Below are 12317 nucleotides of genomic sequence, written 5' to 3'. Positions count from 1 at the left end.
AGAAAGATGGATTAGGGCAGAGAGTAGCTCCCCAACCATTTAATTGTATAAAACTATGCTACTAATTTTACTAGGCTAGTACTTTAAGAAGAAAAAAAAAATCACTGAAGACATGATTATGTAAAAGGATAAAAATTTTAAGCACAGGAGTCAGGCGGTAGCGTAGTGGGTTAAGCGCAGGTGGTGCAAAGTGCAAGGACTGGTAGAAGGATTCTGGTTTGAGCCCTCGGCTCCCTGTCGGGTTGTGTCACGGGGGAGAGAGAAGAGACCAGGAACTCGTGGCGGAGCAAGAACGCTTCTTATTCACGTGGGCGTCCCAGAATTGGGTGTGAGTACAGTGGTTCAGGCCACATGGAGCTAGCAAAATGGCCGCCTCCCACTGTGCCCACCAGCCCTTCTCCGGGTCAGGTCACAGAATAGAAAAGAGCGAAGAGAGCGAAAGCAGAAGCAGGAGAGGCTTTTATGGGAGAATTCTGGAAGTGGCAAGTCAGGAAAGGATTAGCTAGGAAAGCGGGTGGAGAGAGGAAAGAGGCATGTTGGGAAGGTGGAAGCATCCTTAGCAACTATTGCAATGGTTTTAACTGAATTAGCAATACCCTGAGGGGATAATGTGGTGGATATCTGTAAATAATACTTGCATGGAAATATAGTAGTTTGTGGGCCCTGCCAATGTTCGACCACATCTGCACAATTTCCCAACAGCTCTTCACCTGCAGGGGAGTCTCTTCATAGGCAGTGAAGCAGGTCTGCAGGTGTCTTTCTCTCCCCTTCTCTATCTTCCCCTCCTTTCTCCATTTCTCTCTGTCCTATCCAACAACAACAACATCAGTAACAACAACAATAATAACTATAACAATAAAACAACAAGGGCAACAAAAGGGAAAATAAAGTTTTTAAAAAAAACTTTAGCACTTTCTTTTTATTTCAGTTTTAATGTGTATATGTATACAGCTCACTATACACATGACCAAAGTTCCTATGTCATCATCCCAAATGGAGCCCTCCACTCCCACTCCCCTGTTCACTACTGTCGTCTTTAGAGTCTAATACTCAGTTTGGCTATTAATGGTTTTTTTGTTGTATGTTTACTTGTTTGTTTTACCAGAGCACTGCTCGGCTCTGGTTTATGGTGGTGCAGGGGATTGAACCTGGGATTTTGGAGTCTCAGGCATGAAAGTCTGTCTCTTTGCATAACCATTATGGTATCTACTCCCTCCCGCAAGTTCATTTTCTTTAAGTGTCTGTCTTCCACATGTGAGTGAAACCATCTGCTATTTGTCGCTCACTTCTTTACTCATTTCATTTATTACCATAATCACCCCCAGTCCCATTCACTTTGTCTCAGGTAACCCAAAATAATTTTTTAATATTTATTTTCCCTTTTGTTGTTGTTTTTTGTTTGTTGTTTTGTAGTTATTGTTATTGATGTCATCATTGCTAGATAGGGTTTTTAGGGGCTGGATTGTGGTGCACATATTACTTGTGTGTTTATGGGCTTGTCTGTTTCTTGAAAGACCAGGAGGTAAGTGTGGGAATACATAGAATAAGGACCTTGAACACATCAAGTTATCTGTTCTCCTGGAGTATTGTGGACTTTCTTTGTTCTTTCTTCTTTTTTTTTTTTTTCCAGGAAATAAAAATTTTGGCTCATTCATGGGGAGAATTTTTTTAATTGTTGTAGTTATCATTGATGTCGTTGTTGGATAGGACAGAGAAATGGAGAGAGGAAAGGAAGACAGAGGGAGGGGGACTGAAAGACACCTGCAGACCTGTGTCACTGCCTGTGAATTGACTCCCCTGCAGGTGGGGAGCCGGGGGGTTGTTTTTTGTTTGGCTTTGTCAGTTTCTCTGCTTTCTTTCTTTTTTTTTAATTTTTATATTTATTTATTTATTTTCCCTTTTGTTGCCCTTTTTTATTGTTGCTGTAGTTATTATTGTTGTTGATACTGATGTCATTGTTCAATAGGACAGAAGAGAAATGGAGAGAGGAGGGGAAGACAGAGAGAGGGAGAAAAAAACACCACCTGCAGATCTGCTTCACCACTTGTGAAGTGGCTCCCCTGCAGGTGGGGATCCGGGGGCTCGAACCAGGATCCTTCCACTGGTCCTTGTGCTTTGCGCCACTTGCACTTAACCCACTGTGCTACCGCCTGACTCCCTGATGGATTTTCTTTCATTGCAATTGATCTTAAACTCTGCTGTTTGCCCTGGAGGCAAAGACAAGCAGGAACAAGGTAGGGTATGAATCTTTAGACCATCAAGTCATCTGGCCATTCTGCATCATGAATAGTTTTCCTTAACTTTGCACAACAGTTTCTGTAAACAGTGCAAGAGAGGTATTATCTTTTGCATAACCCAATTTATCAATGTCAGGTCACCATGTTAGGATATTCTGTCACTTTGGGGCCACAGTTTCAGTCTTAATTAGAATTTTGTAGGAAAGTTGTAGGAGGATTTTCCCAGACACTAGAGAGACAACCAATTTGGTAACTGTGGAACCTGTAAGGGCTGACATATTTGCTCTTTGTGAGTGAGTGTGTGTGTGTGTATGACTTATGACTGCTATATTGATATCTTCACCACCCTTTTGTATGTGGGAGTACTTATTGTCATTGTTCTGCTTTTCCTTTTACCCTTACATATTAGCTGTCTTGGGGTGTGCATATTAAATTTGTAATTAAGCCATAGAATGCTTGATCACAAGGAACTACTTCATACTTGATTGAGAAACATTTAACCAACAGAAATCTTAGAACTTAATGCAGTGAAAACATGTTTGAGCAAGGATGAGTGCACTGTTATTCACATTTGGAGAACTTGCTAGATATTAGACAGGACCATTCTTGAGAGTATAGATGTGGGAAAGGGATAGATGTGGATATTGAGCAATTCCAGGTTGGATTCTAGAATGGTATTATATAATATCCAGATGTGACTGATGTGTCCAACTAAACATGTGTGCATTTAAGTCATAGTGCATGTAATCTGACCCAACATTTCACTTCATGATTCTAAATGAGCTTTATAGAATACTTGAGCTGCTCTTTCATAGTCTCACTGTGCTTTCCCCCACCTCACTAGCCTACCAATTCTTTAGCACACTCAGCAGCCAAACAGGTTACTGAGAAACCCATTTCTTATAGTTAGTTCACAGCTGGTAACATGAGTTGGCAGGACTAGAGTCATTTTTCCAGAGTTTAATATGACTATAAAGAGAGAGAGAGATGTAGTGGCCTTTCTTCTTGTGAAATCTGTGTAATCTGTCAGAGTCATCAATGCCAACCTATAGAGGGAGCCCAACAGTGAATGATGGCAATAAAGAAAGCATTACAGGGGCTTAGTGGTGGCACACCTGGCTGAGCACACATTATAATGTGCAGCTTCAAGACCCCAGTCCCCAACTGCAGGGGAAAAGCTTCATAAATGGTGAAGCAGTGCTTCAGGTGTCTTTCTGTCTCTTTGCCTATCTCCTTCCTCTCAATGTCTGGCTGTCTCTATCCAATAAATAAATATAGATAATAAAAAACGTTTAGGAGGTTGGGCCGTAGCACAGCGGGTTAAGTGCACGTGGCGCAAAGCGCAAGGACCAGTGTAAGGATCCTGGTTCAAGCCCTCAGCTCCCCACCTGCAGGGGAGTCGCTTCACAGGCGGTGAAGCAGGTCTGCAGGTGTCTGTCTTTCTCTTCCCTTCCTCTCTCCATTTCTCTCTGTCCTCTCCAACAACGAATGACATCAACAAAAACAATAATAACCACAACAAGGCTACAACAACAAGGGTAACAAAAGGGGAACTAAAATGGCCTCCAGGAGCAGCAGATTCATGGTGCAGGCACTGAGCCCCAGCAATACCCTGGAGGCAAAAAAAAAAAAGAAAGAAAATTAAAAAGAGAAGAAAGCATTGCAAAACAAACAAAAAGCACTGAAACTCTCCTAATGACATTAAGTGTAGAATGAAGTTAACTTTTATACTGGCTTCACTAACCTTGGCACTGTTGATTTTGGGAGCTGGATAATTCTTTGTGGGAGAAGAGCATGTTCTCTAATTGTAGGATGTTTATGGTCTATACCCAAAAATACTTCCTCAGCTGAGAAAAGTTGCTTTATGCCCTAGTCTTTTTTGGATACCTGAGCCTAAAATTATTTGCTTTAGTTCCATTACAATCCAAAGAATTTTAATTAACACTTTCTACTACTGCTTTTATTTGATTAAATGTAAAGTTATGTGATGTGCTTTATAGGAATTCAGAGGACAAAATATATTTCTTGTGCATAATTGGTTTTTATTCACTATTCCTGGCTTATAGCTGCCTAAAGCCTTGGAACTGTCAAAGTATTGAGTGATAAGAGTCTCTTGTTACCTTAATAAGTTGACTCTGTGGGCTGGTGAGATATTTTTCTTGGAGATTGTGCTGGTCTGCAGTGTGCATGATCAAGGTTTGAGCTAGGCCCCCAAGGCATTAAAGGAAGCTTTGGTGCTATGGTCTCTTGGTCTATGTCTGCCTCTCTGTCTTTATCTACAAAAGTAAAAAAATATTTTGTAGAAGCATGTAAGGATGGGAGCTGCTTGCCAGGGGAACTTATAGTCATACCCCTTTGACTTACAGGGTGGAGAGAGGAGTTGTAGGTTAAGTGCAATTATCAATGGCCAGTGAGCTAGTCAATCATGACTATGTATTGAAGTCTTCTAAGAGCCAAAAAGGAGGACTTCCAAGTTGGGAGAGAATGGCATAACCAGTGAGAGGGCATGGGAGCTTATTTTCCTCATACCTTGCCCTATGTATCGTTTCTGTCTGACTGTCCTGTACCCTCTGGAATAAATGGTTGATCTATTGAGTAAATGGGTTACCTGAGCTCTGTGAATCATTCTAGCAAATTAACCAGACAGAGAAGCATGCCCTGGGAACTTCTGATCTATAGCTAGTTGATTAAAAGCACGTGTAACAGTCTGGGTTTGTGACCGGTGTCAGCAGTGAAAGGTGGTCTTGGTAGACTAAGCCCTTAGACTGTGTAATCTGATACTGTCACTGGGAAGATAGTTAACATTCATTTAATCCAATATTAAATTACAGGTGTACTTGTAACTTACTGTATATGACTAAAAATTACAGATGTAACACTCACATAATATGCATTTATGTTTAGTATTTTACATCTTAATTTTTTATTTTGATTATAAAAAATCACTTTTGTGTCATTGTTGAAAATTGAAAGAAATTAAAGTTTAAAAATTGAAAAATAATCTTTTTTTAAAGAATAACTTTTTAAAATATTTATTTATTTACTTAATTCTCTTTTGTTGCCCTTGTAGTTATTATTATTGTAGTTATTGATGTCATCCTTGTTGGATAGGACAGAGAGAAATTGAGAGAGGAAGGGAAGACAGAGAGGTGGAGAGAAAGACACCTGCAGACCTGCTTCACCGCTTGTGAAGCGACTCCCCTGCAGGTGGGGAGCCGGTGGCTCGAACCTGGATCCTTACACCGATCCTTGCGCTTTGCGCCATGGGCGCTTAACCCACTGCACTACCGCCTGACTCCTAAAAAATAATCTATTTTATAAATAGAGACAGAGAGAAATAGGGTAAAAAGGGGGGGAGACCAATGGAGTATGAAAGAGAGACCTGTAGCACTGCTGTAGCACTTATGAAGCTCCCCCACCACCATACAGATGGGGCTCGTGGGCTTGAACCCAGGTCCTTGTGAATGGTAACTTGTGCACTTTACCGGCCCCTCTAAACCATTAGCTTTTTTTTTTTTTTTTAATATTTTATTCATTTTTTAAAGTATTTATTTTATTTATTTATTCCCTCTTGTTGCCCTTCTTGTTTTATTGTTGTAGTTATTATTGTTGTCGTTGTTGGATAGGACAGAGAGAAATGGAGAGAGGAGGGGAAGACAGAGAGGAGGAGAGAAAGATAGACACCTGCAGACCTGCTTCACCGCCTGTGAAGCGACTCCCCTGCAGGTGGGGAGCTGGGGTTCGAACCAGGATCCTTATGCCGGTCCTTGTGCTTTGCGCCACCTGCGCTTAACCCGCTGCGCTACAGCCCGACTCCCTAGTTTTTTTTTTTAATAGTACTTTATTTCAACAGACTAACCATCGTTATGACACGAAAAAGCAGTGTACTGAAATACATATATATATACACTGGTGTGTGTTTACATGTACACACACACAGACATGATAGGATCTAAATCTTAAGTACTCAATAGTGTGATTATTACTACAAGAGTGGAGGAGAGAATTTGGAATAATCATAGATAATATCACATATAGTGATAATTTCCCCACCACTTTTCTTTTTGTATTCAGATGATTGTAGAAGCATTTTTTATTTAGCAATACAATGATGCCATTTTATTTTTGTTGCCACCAAGGTTATCACTGAAGGTTGGTGCCTGCACAATGAATCCACCATTTCTGGTGGCCATTCCCTGTCCCCCTCCCCTATGCTATTTGATAGAAAAGAGAAAAATTGAGAAAGGAGAGGGAGATAAAATGAGAAACACCTTCATTACTGTTTCACAACTTGTGAAGCTTCCCGCTTGCAGATGGGGACCAGAAGTTTGAACCTGGGTTCTCAGACATAGTAACTAAAGTATGTGCTCAACCAAGTATGCCACCAGCTGGCCCCTGTTATTTTAAAATTTATATTTTAAAGATTTTATTTATTAATGAAAGGGATAGGAGGGAGAGAGAACTCAGAGCATGTGGTGCTGGTGATATAACTCAGGGCCTCATGCTTGAAAGCCCAACACATCCACTGAGCCTGGACCACTTAAAATTTACTAAAGGGTGGGGGTATATAACAATTGTGTTTTTTTTTAAATTTTCTATTATCTTTATTTATTGGATAGAGACAGTCAAAAATCAAGAGGGAAGGGGGTAATAGAGAGGGAGAGAGACAGAGATACCTGCAGCCCTGCTTCACCACTCATAAAGCTTTCCCCCTGCAGGTGGGGACCAGGGGCTCAAACCCATGTCCTTGTGCACTGTAATACAGGCGCTTAACCACCCGGCCCCCTAGATAACAATTGTTATGCAAAGACTCTCATGCCTGAGACTCCAAGGTCCCAGCTTCAACCACCACCACTATCAACCAGAGCTGAGTAGTGCTCTGGTTAAAACAAGGAGGAAGAGAAGAATAGCACTATTATAGAGTGTATTTGTAATAGTTGTTTTAATGTGTTCTAATTCTGTTATTTATGTCATATCTAAGTTTTTTTTTCCTTCTAATTTATTATATTTATTTATTGGATAGAGACAGCCAGAAATCTAGAGGGAAGGAGGTGATAGAGAGGGAAAAGAGAAAGATGCGTGCAGCTCTGCTTCATCACTTCCAGAACCTTTCCTCTACAGGTGGGGACCAAGGGGCTTGAACCTGGGTCTTTGTGCACTGTAATGTGTGTGCTTAACCAGGTGCACCAGAACCCAGTCCCTCTGTCTTTCTTTTTTGCCTCCAGAGTTATCGCTGAGGCTCAGTACCTGCACTACAAATCCACTGCTCCTGGAGGCTATTTTTCCCTTTTTGTTGTTGTTATTGTTATTGCTATTGTTGTTGCCAGTTAGGACAGAGAGAAGTTGAGAGAGGAAGGGAAGACAGAAGGGGAGAGAAAGATGCACCTGCAGATCTGCTTCACCACCTGTGAAGTGACCCCTGCAGGTAGGGAACAGGATGCTAGAACAGGCATCCTTCTGCTGGTCCTTGTGCTTTGCACCAACCCGCTGTACTACTGTCCATCCCCCTCTATCTTAGTTTCTATTGATAGATTTCCTTCACCTTTTTTGCATTTTAAAGATTTTTTCCCCAGTTATTTTATTATTTTTTTAATTTTTTTACCAGAGTACTGCTCAGCTCTGGCTTATGGTAGTGCTTATGGGGGATTGAACCTGGGACTTTGGAACCTCAGGTATGGGAGTCTCTTTGCATAACCATTATGCTATCTATCCCCACCCTATCTTTATTATTATTATTATTATTATAAGAGAGAGAGATGGGTGGAGAGAGCATATACCTCGCAGCTCTGGCATATTATGGTGCCTGGTATTAAACCTGCACCTTCAGGGTATGCAAGTCTTGTGCTATAACATGATAAGCTACTTCCCCTGGCCTTGCATGAAAACTTTGAAAATAACTTCTAGTTTTACAATATAATATTCAAAATGAATTTTTACCATTATTCTGTTGGAAAATTATTGATTACTCTGTTACACTGCTTTAAACACCTTTTCTTTATTTTGTGCCTTAGAAAAGACTGATATAAGGAGTTGGGCCGTAGCACAGTGGTTAAGCACACATGGCACAAAGCGCAAGGACCGGCGTAAGGATCTTGGCTCGAGCCCCCGGCTCCCCACCTGCAGGGGAGTCGCTTCACAGGTGGTGAAGCAGGTCTGCAGGTGTCTATCTTTCTCTCCCCCTCTCTGCCTTCCCCTCCTCTCTCCATTTCTCTCTGTCCTATCCAACAACAATGACATCAACAATAGCAACAATAATAACGACAGCAATGATAAAAAAAAAACAAGGGCAATGAAAGGAAAAAAGTAGCGTCCAGGAGCAATGGACTCCTGGTGCAGGCACCAAGCCCCAGCAATAAATCTGGAAGCAAAAGAAAAGATAAGAGAAGACTGATATAGTCTTCCAATTTTAAAATTACTTTAAAAAAAAAAATTGACCTTATAGTTAATACTTAACATCACCCTGGCAAATTCTGAATTTCTTCAGTTATATCAGAGTTTTTGGAGTTTACTCTTAAGACTCAGAGTAATAGACACTTAACACCACTTGTGATTAGGGGTAATTTGCACCTAGTAGTATTTCTTTAAAAAATAAGACATAAAGCTCTACACTAAAAAAAGAAAATGTTAATTAGTTCTAGCCCAAGTTGGAATTTTATGATTATTGCTCATTTTTAAGAATTTTATTACCTTGTTTCTTTGTGCAGGATAAACATACTGTTTTTTCTTTCTTTGGTTTTTTTTTTTTTTTTTTTTTTTTTGGTCTCCAGGGTTATCAATGGGGCTTAGTGCCTACACTACAAATCCACTGCTCCTGGAGGCCATTTTCCCCATTTTTGTTGTCCTTGCTATTGTTATTATTCTTGTTATTGGATAAAACAGAGATATTGAGAGAGGAGAGGAAGACAGAGAGGGAGAGAGAAATATAAACACCTGCAGACCTTCACTGCTTCTGAAGCAACCCCTCTGTAGGTAGATCGGGATCCTTAGGCAAGTCCCTGCACTTTGTGCCATGTGTGCTTAACCTGCTGCACTACCACCCAGCCCTCTAAGCATATTATTTTTAAAATAATCAAATTTTAGGGGGCCGGGTGGTGGCATACTCAGTTAAGTGCCCATATTACCAAGCGCAAGGACCCTAGTCCAAACCCCTGCTCCCCATCTGCAAGGGGTCCACTTCACCAGCGGTGAAGCAGGTCTGCAGGTGTCTAAGTTTCTCTCTCTATGTCTATCTCTTCATCATCTCTCAAGTTTTCTCTGTCCTACCTAATAAAAACTAGGAGAAAAAAATGGCTTCCAGGAGCCATGGATTTGCATTGCCAGCACCAATCCCCAGCGATAATCCTGGAAGCAACAACAACAAAAAAAAATCAAATTTTAAAAGTCTAAGTGAATTATATTAAAAAATTTAGATATACATTTATACATTATATTTTATATAAAGGTAAACAATGAAATTATACTGAATAAATGAAATGAAAATAAAGCCATTTTATTTTTCTTACAGATTACAAATTTACAGATATTTACCCTTCAGTTTACATTCATAATTTTAGAGTTCATAATTTCAGTTCTGTAGATAATAAAATTAATAATAGGTCTAATAATCACTTTGTCAACTCTGTAATTGAAATTGTATTCAGATGAGTCCTAGAAAATTGAATGGAAATACATGGTTAGAGACTGAGAGAGACTAAAAGTCTTTTAAGCTAAGAAACTGAACCAGTGTGGTCCGGGAGGTGGCGCAGTGATAAGGCTTTGGACTCTCAAGCATGAGGTCCCAAGTTCGATCCCCAGCAGCACATGTGCCAGAGTGATGTCTGGTTCTTTCTCTCTCTTCCTATCTTTCTCATAAATAAATAAATTTAAAAAAAAAAAAAAAAAGAAAAGAAACTGAACCAGGACTCTAAAACTGGCTCTAAGTAGCATCCTCATAGAACCAGCACATATTCCAAGCTAAGTATATCCTAATCCCAAAGAATCCTATAGATGCCATCTCTAGGCCTATCACTAGCCATCCACTTAGCTTTCTACCCAATTCTTTATCCCCAAACTTTGTAGAGACCAGTAATTTAAAATACTGTATAAGAAGAGAAAAAGTTGGCCAGATAATGACACACCGGTAGTGCACATGTTACAGGGCACAGGATCCTGGTCAAGGTCCCCACCTGCTAGGGGGAAGTTTCTCTCCTCCTCTCTATCTCCCCTTCACCCCTCAATTTTTCTCTGTCCTGTTCAATAAAATGGGGGGGGGGGATGGTTGCCAGGAGCAGTGGATTCATAGTGTCAGCACTGAACCCTAGCAATAACTCTGGAGGCAAAAAAAAGTCAAAAAAAGGAAGGATGGAAAGAAAGAAGGGCCATTAGGAGTGATAGATTCATTGTGTAGGCTCCAAGCCCTAGCAATAACCCTGGTGGCAGTAAATGAATTAATTTAATTTAAAAAAAGGTACAGCAAAAGGGGACCTGAGGAGATTGCATAGTGGTTATTCAAAAAGACTTTCATGTAGGCTCCAAGGTCTCAGGTTTAGTTCCCAGCACCAACATAAGCCAAAGCTGAACAACTGCTGTGGTAAAAACAAACAGAAAGAGTCTTGACAAAATAGTTCATTTCACTTGGACAGTATGGTGCTTTGCCATATATACTTATTTAGCCTTTTAAGGTCTCATTGAAAAACTACACATATATATATTGAATGGCATTGGGGTGGGGGCCTTCTAAATAATATAATTACAATTGGCTTGCACATAGATGACATAAGTGACTTCAGTATTTTTAGTGTAAGCATTTTTATGTTCTTCATAATTTTTCCTTTTTATAACTGTTTTCTAAGTTTCAAGATATGCCACATTAAAATGCATTAAATTTTCACAAACTTGCATTTAACATTAAAATTATGAATAATTTAACAATCTTCCTTGTTTCTTAAATCTCATGATTAAATTTATATTTGGTGTTTACTTGCTACATTTTCTTATTATGACTGGAAAAAGCATCTTCTCTGAAGAATTAATATCAATTCATCTTTGTTATAAATCTTTATTTACATTTTTTTATTTACATTTTTTAAAACAAGATAATCATGCCCATTTAATCTGTTGACAAAATCTATGCAGAGGGAATAAAACAGGATGAGAAACAATTTTTGTTTTTCCTGTTCTTTTTAAGCCAAGAATTAAATTTGTTTCAGCTTAATGATTTTAGACACATTCTTCTGACGTTGCCTGATTGGGAGGGGAAGGAAAGAAGGAACTGTGACTGTGGTATGTGGCTAACAGAGAATGTTAGAGAGGGAGAGAGCTCATAAGCAAGCTGGTTTGACCAGAAACAGAACTGCCTGTGACAGATTAAGAGACAAGCAAGGCTTGGAATCTGAGAGCAAGCAAAGAGAGTGGAAATTTACAGTTGCCCTGTGTGAATGTTCAAAGTGATCGTTTTCTGCTAACGTTTTCAGGTCGTAACTGCTACTCTTCAAAGAGACAGAAAGTCAAGACGGGATTGTGGAAACTCTTCTCTGCCATGCTCTGGTAATAGGAGGCACCCTCAATATATTAAATGGAAGATAAAGGCTACTTCATCTAAAGTGCTTTTGAGCCTTGGAGAGAGCTTTCTTCAGCACCTCACCATGTGTCTATTTTTTGCTGCTTAGACAAGCCTGAACATTTCTGTAACATTTGGTGAGTATCAACTGGGTTGTCTCTGCTGATTTATAAAATTATAGCTACTGTGGCAAGCTTTAGCCTTAGTTGGAGTTTTACAGTTGGTGCTTATATATTCATTTTGAATCATGTAATTACCTTGTTTCTTTGTGCATGATGAACTGCTGTTACTAGGAGAGGCTTTGGAAAAAAAAAAAACAGCTACAAAACAATACTTCTGTTGCCTAAGGCACTTGAATCATTACCAACTATTCTGTATCATGGACTATCTTAATATGTTTTTTTTTTTTTACAAAGCATTTCCAGAAATAAAATAGTAGCAATATACCATCATTTTGCATGTTTCTTTTTCAGCTTCATGAGAATTCAAAAGTCAGATCTTTCTTCTCTCAGTAAATTTAATATTATCATTGTGATGTTTGA

General features: G+C 39.6%; 1 protein-coding gene across 3 annotated transcripts in view; it reads left to right on the top strand.

Moving 5' to 3' along the window:
* The window catches only part of CAB39L (calcium binding protein 39 like), a 109587-nt gene that overhangs the window by 22386 nt on the left and 74884 nt on the right, over positions 1-12317 (top strand). For all 3 annotated transcript variants that reach the window (XM_060194865.1, XM_016187317.2, XM_060194866.1), the window contains exon 3: positions 11690-11912. The gene's annotated coding sequence lies outside the window, so the exon portion shown is untranslated. The remainder of the gene's footprint in view (positions 1-11689; positions 11913-12317) is intronic.

The sequence above is a fragment of the Erinaceus europaeus genome, chromosome 7 (assembly GCF_950295315.1).
Source record: "Erinaceus europaeus chromosome 7, mEriEur2.1, whole genome shotgun sequence".
In the NCBI taxonomy this organism is placed as follows: domain Eukaryota; kingdom Metazoa; phylum Chordata; class Mammalia; order Eulipotyphla; family Erinaceidae; genus Erinaceus; species Erinaceus europaeus.
This window is presented reverse-complemented; position numbering and strand designations above follow the sequence as displayed.